We start from the raw sequence: 8,329 nt of genomic DNA, 5'->3' as shown, positions 1-8,329 counted from the left end.
GGACAGAGCTCTGTTGGTGATTTGTCCAGATAGGTCACATGTGGAAAGGTTGCTTGACACACGCAGCATGGTAAATTCCACACCTAGGCTTCAGAATGGGCCTTCTCTTGCCTCTCACCTGGGAGAGTATAGAGAGCTAGGGTACTGGGATGGGTAGGCTCACCAAACATTGGTATCCATTTCTGATAGTGGTCTGTGTATTCCTCTGTATTAGTCTGCAGTTAGATTAGGCCATCTCTTTTCAATGGTTTAGGCACAAAACCTCAGATTCATACTAGACCCTCAGCGACTAGCTAAGGCCTGCTTAAGTAAAGTTCAGGAAGGTGACAGGGGTTGAACTTGACAGTGAAAGTGATTGTGTTTTACAATATGACTCATCACGTGACTACAGTAAGAGGGTGAGCAAACTGTATAATGCTGAGTTCCCACTAGACTAGATGTCAAACATGCAGAAAATTCAACCAAAATTGGATCAGAAAGGGTAGCTTAAGCAAAAAGGCTCTCAAAATGTAGGCAATATGCATCCAACCCATCCCAGGCAGCACCACACCTGGCAAAAAAAAACGAAAGACATTTACTTGAATTATTAATTACCCTTTCATGTAGACCTATATCATTAATGGGCCTTAGTGCTCCTCCTCAACTAGACCTGTTAAATGCGCAGCCTGTTCCTGTATCTCGTGCTGCTACCAAATTTAGACCAGCGACACAAGACACGCAAACACTCTAGCAAGCAGAAAAACCAGGGTATCAGTGAATAGTAATTGATTAAAACGTGCTAACTTTGCATCCATGCAGTGATGACCACGTATTGTTTTATTGAGCAAGACAACTGCTAGCCTAGCCCTAGCAGAGGTAGCCGCATCACTGTGGAGTCATGTTGGCTTCAACTTGAAATTGCACTTGAAACAAAAGCTTGAGCTAGTTATCCTCGCTAAATGTCGCTATTTCTGAGAATTAGTCAGCTAGCTAATATAACTCTAAAATGCATGAACATTGTAACGAGGAAGTGTGTAACTGATAATAACCAGCTAAATGATATCGAGGAAATCCAGTTCGTTTATGTTTATTTCTACTATGCCGGTCATCATGGACATCTCATCGGCTAACTTGATGAAGAAGCTAGAGCAAAAGACCATCGGTAAAGCATTGATATTCTCGCAATATCAGAACAACTTACTTGTAGTTAGGTGTTTTAATATCCGTAGAAACCACCAAAGGGAGTGCGAAATGTTAGTCAGGAAACGGTTAGTAAAATGTTCCTCGATAATGCCTTATTTTCCGTCGGTGAGAGCGCGCTTGCCTGTGTGTCCCTGCTGCCGTTCCCTTCTAATTTATCTCGCTTCTATTATTCCCTTTCTCTGTTTCATGGAAATGTCTGACATGCACTCCGCGGCCACGCCACATGGGCTGACAGCTTCTCTGGGCTGTTCAGTCCAATGAGAAAAGAGGCAGGACTCCTAGTCTCAGCCAGTGATGGGGTGATTCGCTGAACGCCGCTGTAGATTTGGGAGAAACAAAACGGAAGAAACGCGATGGCAAGGTTACTGTAGTTCATTCGGGTAGAACTTGATGGATCCTCTGAGTGCACCAGTAACCTAGCTCAGTTTCCCCAGCCGTTTTATATTGGTTAAACCCAAAGCCAAGTCCATCACTCAGGTTCAAAGCGCAGAACCATCACTTACCTGAGCCGTGTTCAGATTTCACTCTGATTGAACAATAACTAATTTCGAAATCTTGCAGCAAGGAGGATACATGCAGTTGCAATAGTCCATGGACTTTGGGAAACACATATTTGACAATCTTGATCAATTAGATTTTTCCCCCTTTTTATACATAATGTGTATGATTTTTTGCAATGCAATTTATTGGAGATGGATATACCATTAAAGAATGGTGGATGTAGCCTACATCAGGTAAATATTTTCCCCTAACCTATTAATCATGATTGAATAAATGAATGTATTCTTTACAGTATATGTACTGTATTTTGAAATTTACTAGCGCAGACTAGACCAATAAATACTATGTTTAATATAATTAGTAAGAATTGCATGGTCACCTGTGGTTGACATTGTAAAAATCATATATCAACACGTGTTCGATCACCTGACCGAATTTAGGGAGTCATAGCCATATAACATTTAATTTTTAAATCATTGAAATATTTTATTCCCATTGTTTATCATGTATAGAGAGATAGTCATTTATGTTATTGCACCCAAGTATTCAGAGGCTTTTGTATTGTTTAACTATAGGTTTGGTAACTATTTATAATGACTTTCATGAATAAGCCATTATGAAATGTTTATATTTGCTTATAAATGTTTTATACGTTAAAATGTAAATGTTAATGAATTGTAACGCTCATAATATAAGGAGTATAAATGTTAATAAATAACTAAATACGTATTTATTTTATAGTTAATAAAATGGTTTATTAATGCTTATTACTGAATGATTTACCCAGTCAGTTGGCCACTGACATTCTGTAGGATTAACTTTTTATTAATTTTATTTAACCATTATTTAACTAGGCAAGTCAGTTAAGAACAAATTCTTATTTTCAATGACGGCCTACCCCTGCCAACTTGTTGAGCCACCATATCGACACACCTGAAACAGGTTATTATGGCGAATGTACAGTTAGTGCTGACAAACTTGGTAGTTAGTACACACCCAAATCCTGACAGCCGTGATCATAGCTAGTTGTGATATTTTACAGATGTGAAAATGAACCAATCACAGAGCAGGGGTGTGTGGGCGTGAGGGTGTTGCTAGGGGATAGGGTGATGTGATGACAGTGAAGGGAGGAGCTTGTTGCCAGGGCAGCAAGGATGGTGATATAATCAGAAATGCTGTTGGGGTTACTAGAGTTCAATGGTGAAGATGGCATGATGTCGAGAAAAACTTTACTAGTCAGTATCTTTGACTTATTTACTGACCTAAATACTAACCAAGATAACCTGAAGAAATCATGTGGAAATATGTACATAATGTGTTAACATATTCATATTTCCTAAGGTCCCTTTTTAGATAAGATTTGTATCAATTATGGTTTGGTGTCACACCTTCTCAATAAAGGAAACATTTCAGAAAATTTAAAAATTGAATTAATGTTTTATTGTTATAAAATCAACACAGATATCAACACCTGTTCAGGACCCGTAAAACAAGAGCACAAAACACTAGATTTGTCATGATGGGAGAAAAACATGAAAAAAGCACACAAAATAGTGCTTTTCAGTGTGAGCATCAGTGACAGGAAACACAATATACACTTAAATGAATCCTCTACTTCCTGAGGTGTAAGGCCAGCTGGTCCCCTGGCCCTCTACTTCCTGAAGTGTAAAGCCAGGTGGTCCCCTGGCCTTACCAGCGAGCAGGTAGTAACTGTATGTACCTAGCCTGGGTGCCAGACGGGTTCTGCTGCCAGAAACACTCCCCTGGTGGCCTTGCCAAGACATTACCTTCTGCACCAGCCTCTGATATTACTTTAGCACTCTAGTTTACAGTACAGAAATCACTAGGTATTTACATGCAATTTCTACCTAATACGTACGTTGGTATTCATGCCAACTGCCAACAGTTACAGATTGTTTTGAATTCTGTTAGCCTACCAGAAAGTATCCATCAGTCTTTTATATTGTACCGGGCAGCACTGAAAGCATCTGTGGGGATGAGGCCTAAGGGACTGCCACTGACAGTGGCTGCAGTGCAGAGAGGCTGCATGGCTGGGTAGAGACAGAGCTGACATTGTGCCTGTCTGAATGTCTCTCCACAGCACAGAGAGGCAGAGGCTTATCACACCATGGTCTCCATGATCTATATACTACTGTACAACACCTTCGTTAGCAATCTCTTCTCCTGACAAAGTACTAAATACTTTCTGGCCCACTCATACGTAAAATGTATGCACGCATGACTGTAAGTCACTTTGGATAAAAGCGTCTGCATATATTAATTATTAAGTAAGTGTTAGTAACAATCTCATTCAACTCACAACTTTATGAACGTTGCTTAACTATAACAAAGCTTCTAAAGATTAGTTGAAGTCTCTGATGGTATACTTGTGTGTTGCATGCCTCCCCTCCCCAGCCCCATTCTCCACCATCCACCCCAGCCCCATCATCCCCAGCCCCAGCCCCAGCCCCAGAGTGTCTTCTTCTCAACGTTTACTCAGCATAATGTGGAAACTCTTGGCAGTCTACTGCTGGGCTAACTGTGAAGCAATGCCTCTGATCTAAATTTACATTTTAGTCATTTAGCAGACACTCTTATCCAGAGCGACTTACAGTTAGTGAGTGCATACATTTTCATACTGGCCCCCCGTGGGAATCGAACCCACAACCCTGGCGTTGAAAGCGCCATGCTCTACCAACTGAGCTACTGAGCTAGTTGTAGTTGTAAATCTAATCTGAAAGATGGACACACTGTGTTGGATGACCATCACTGCTGTCTGTGACCTGTTGCAGTGGCTGTTGCTGGGGCAATAGAGCCAGGCTATCAGTCAGCACTTCTTCCAGCAGGCAGTGGCTTTGTGTGTCAGCCAGGCCTGGCCAGTGCCCTGGGCTCTGCAGACAACACTTTTTTTCAACAGAGCCAGACCTAAACCATGAGTTTCTCCACTGTCCACTGATTGAGAAATTGTTCCCAGTGTAGAACTGTGCCTGGTCAGAGCCTTCACCCTGTCACCTCTGTGATCTGGCCCCAGATACAAGGTTATATCCCAAATGGCACCCTATTCCCCATGTATTGCACACATTTTGTCCAGGGCCCATAGGACTCTGGTCAAAAGTAGTGAACTATATAGGGAAAAGGGTACTATTTGGGACAGATACAAGGCCACAAGTTGGGCAACCTCCCTCCTCCTCTGTGGCCAGACTGCCACTCTGTCTTTATTTAAACCTCAGCTATGTGAAATGATTAACACTATCATCATCTCATACAAAGAGCCTTACGGTCTGTGGTCTAGTTAATACATACTGATGTCGCTAACCTTGGTGTGTATATGTTGTGACAGAGTAATACTAGGCTTCCTGTGATAATCTGCTAAGTGCTAAATGCCCAATACAATGCAGACAGACCAGTTGGCTTATAATTGTGTGACTCACAGAGTACACCCAGAGAGAGAAAGGGAGATGGAGAGAGAGAGATGGAGAGAAAGAGAGAGAGAAAGAGAGAGAGAGAGAGAGATGGATGGAGAGAGAAAGAGAGAGATGGAGAGAAAGAGAGCGAGAGAGAGATAGATGGATGGAGAGAGAAAGAGAGAGAGAGAGAGAGAGAGAGAGAGAGAGAGAGAGAGAGAGAGAGAGAGAGAGAGAGAGAGAGAGAGAGAGAGAGAGAGAGAGAGAGAGAGAGAGAGAGAGAGAGAGAGAGAGAGAGAGAGAGAGAGAGAGAGAGAGAGAGAGAGAGAGAGAGAGAGAGAGCAGGGATTGATATAAAGGGTTACTCTATTGCCTGGGCCAAGTGAGGTTGCCCCAAAGGGCAGTTGATTTTCTTATTTTTTGGTTCTGATTTTTCTGGTTCCTCCCCATTGTTTAAGTGAAAGACAGACAATTTATGGCATTCATGGCAGTCAGACAAGTTGAGCCTGCTCTGAGAATGTATTTTACTGATAACAACCAAAATACTAAGAATTCCAGTAGTGATCTTTCTGATTCTTCCCCAGTGGCGATTTTAGCATGTCAATCTTGGTGGGGCAAACAAAACAAAAACTGTGGGATGCATGCCAGCAAAGCCACTACACAACACAACACTAAACAATACATTATTTGCACTATAACGGTGACAAAAGCTGTCCCAACAGCAGAATCCCAACAGCAGTCCCAACATCTTACCACTGCTACACCTGGCTATCAGCGGAGCCTTGTCGGGCAGAGAAAGAATTAATTCAGCCTCATTTACATGGCTGACTTGCTTAAAGAAATGTGGTTTCTACTGACAATTGAGATGTACAAACTAAGGCATAAGGGGACGACAAGCGGATGAGAGGCAATCCGTAATTTCGATTAAGACATTAATGAGCGAGCTAGGACAGACATAGTCAATACAAATATTTGTTTAGCACTTTTGAAATGTACAGTGACAGAATTCAGAACATGGGTCGTTCTTACAGTGTTCTCCCTGTACACCAAGTCAGAACCGTAGGATAAATAAAGGGGGCATATAAGCAGACAATGAAAGCTCTTACAATATTCAATGATTACATTTCTCTAAAACAGGTTATAGGCTACATGTGCACCACCAAGTCAGAACACTAGGTGAAATTAAGAGGGGAAAATAGACCAAATTATTAGGGTGAGGCACACGGGCTACTAACAGCTTACTACACAACATACACTTAGTATTACTTTCTTAGCTACAGTATACAGTTGAAGTCAGAAGTTTACGTACACTTACGTTGGAGTCATTAAAACTAGTTTTTCAACCACTCCACACATTTCTTGTTAACAAACTATAGTTTTGGCAAGTCGGTTACGACATGTACTTTGTGCATGACACAAGTAATTTTTCCAACAGTTGTTTACAGACAGATTATTTCACTTATAATTCACTGTATCACAATTCCAGTGGGTCAGAAGTTTACATACACTAAGTTGACTGTGCCTTTAAACAGCTTGGAAAATTCCAGAAAATTATGTCATGGCTTTGGAAGCTTCTGATAGGCTAATTGACATCATTTGAGTCCATTGGAGGTGTACCTGTGGATGTATTTCAAGGCCTACCTTCAAACTCAGTGCCTCATTTCTTGACATCATGGGAAAATCAAAAGAAATCAGCCAAGACCTCAGAGTCCTATATCGACATAACCTGAAAGGCCGCTCAGCAAGGAAGAAGCCACTGCTCCAAAACCGCCATAAAAAAGCCAGGCTACGGTTTGCAACTGCACATGGGGACAAAGATCGTACTTTTTGGAGAAATGTCCTCTGGTCTGATGAAACAAAAATAGAACTGTTTGGCCATAATGACCATCGTTATGTTTGGAGGAAAAAGGGGGCTTCTTGCAAGCCGAAGAACACCATCCCAACCGTGAAGCACGGGGGTGGCAGCATCATGCTGTAGGGGTGCTTTGCTGCAGGAGAGACTGGTGCACTTCACAAAATAGATGGCATCATGAGGAAGGAAGATTATGTGGATATATTGAAGCAACACCTCAAGACATCAGTCAGGAAGTTAAAGCTTGGTCGCTAAAGGATCTTCCAAATGGACAATGCAAAATGGCTTAAGGACAACAAAGTCAAGGTATTGGAGTGGCCATCACAAAGCCCTGACCTCAATCCTATAGAAAATGTGTGGTTAGAACTGAAAAAACGTGTGCGAGCAAGGAGGCCTATAAAGCTGACTCAGTTACACCAGCTCTGTCAGGAGCAATGGGCCAAAATTCACCCAACTTATTATGGGAAGCTTGTGGAAGGCTACCCGAAACGCTTGACCCAAGTTAAACAATTTAAAGGCAATGCTACCAAATACTAATTGAGTGTATGTAATCTTCTGACCCACTGGGAATGTGATGAAATAAAATAAAAGCTGAAATAAATCATTGTCTCTACTATTATTCTGACATTTCATATTCTTAAAATAAAGATGTGATCCTAACTGACTTAAAACAGGGCATTTTTACTAGGATTAAATGTCAGGAATTGTGAAAAACTGAGTTTAAATGTACTTGGGTAAGGTGTATGTAAACTTCCGACTTCAACTGTACATATCTCCCTAGCATATTACATAATTTATGCCAGAGCATACAATACATTTTTGGACTCACCTTGTTGTACTGTGCTCACTTGAACAGGAAGGTGGCGCGGTGGTCCTTCGTGGGCAGATTTTGTCATCAAAGTCTGGCATTCTCTTGATTTATGATGCTTTCAAGACAACTGGGAACTCTGAAAAAAACAAGGTCGAATCATGATGACCTCAGTGATCTTCAGGTCGTAGCTCTAGAAAGAGCCGAGTTCCGGATTTACAATTCCGCGTTGGATGACAGTTCAAAATGTATTTTCCCAGTCGGAAAATCATGCTTCATTGACAATATGGCTAATGTTGAATGTTTATCATTTTAAACTTGGAAAAGAGACCCTTAGTCCCAGACTTGGGACCACACAGCCACTCCACTGAGTAGCAGGCTAGTGATTGCTTTGCAATGCTTGCAGTTAGCCGCTGATTCCTGCCAAACCACTCATTGTTGAATTTGCGATTTCCAGCTTGCTGTGTAATGTTTATGAGCGCCTATATGTTTTATCTATAATTTCTCTTCATTATTTATCTTCATATGACATGGATTAAAAAGGATTTGCCAGTAGATTGTTGACTTGATTCATGATGATGA

The 8,329-nt window shown here is 41.4% G+C and overlaps 1 protein-coding gene and 1 non-coding gene across 2 annotated transcripts in view; both read right to left on the bottom strand.

Moving 5' to 3' along the window:
• The window catches only part of LOC123491652 (fatty acid synthase-like), a 21,960-nt gene extending 20,027 nt beyond the window's left edge, over positions 1-1,933 (bottom strand). Inside the window, exon 1 of the mRNA XM_045223233.1 lies at positions 1,181-1,933. The gene's annotated coding sequence lies outside the window, so the exon portion shown is untranslated. The remainder of the gene's footprint in view (positions 1-1,180) is intronic.
• Positions 1,934-4,323: 2,390 nt separating this feature from the next.
• Positions 4,324-4,395, bottom strand: trnae-uuc. Its single transcript has one exon. It is a non-coding gene; the product is annotated as a tRNA-Glu (tRNA).
• Between the last annotated feature and the right edge of the window lie 3,934 nt (positions 4,396-8,329).

This window comes from Coregonus clupeaformis, chromosome 1 (genome assembly GCF_020615455.1).
Source record: "Coregonus clupeaformis isolate EN_2021a chromosome 1, ASM2061545v1, whole genome shotgun sequence".
Classification (NCBI taxonomy): domain Eukaryota; kingdom Metazoa; phylum Chordata; class Actinopteri; order Salmoniformes; family Salmonidae; genus Coregonus; species Coregonus clupeaformis.
The sequence above is the reverse complement of the archived record's forward strand: the minus strand, read 5'-3'. Positions and strand labels throughout refer to the sequence as shown.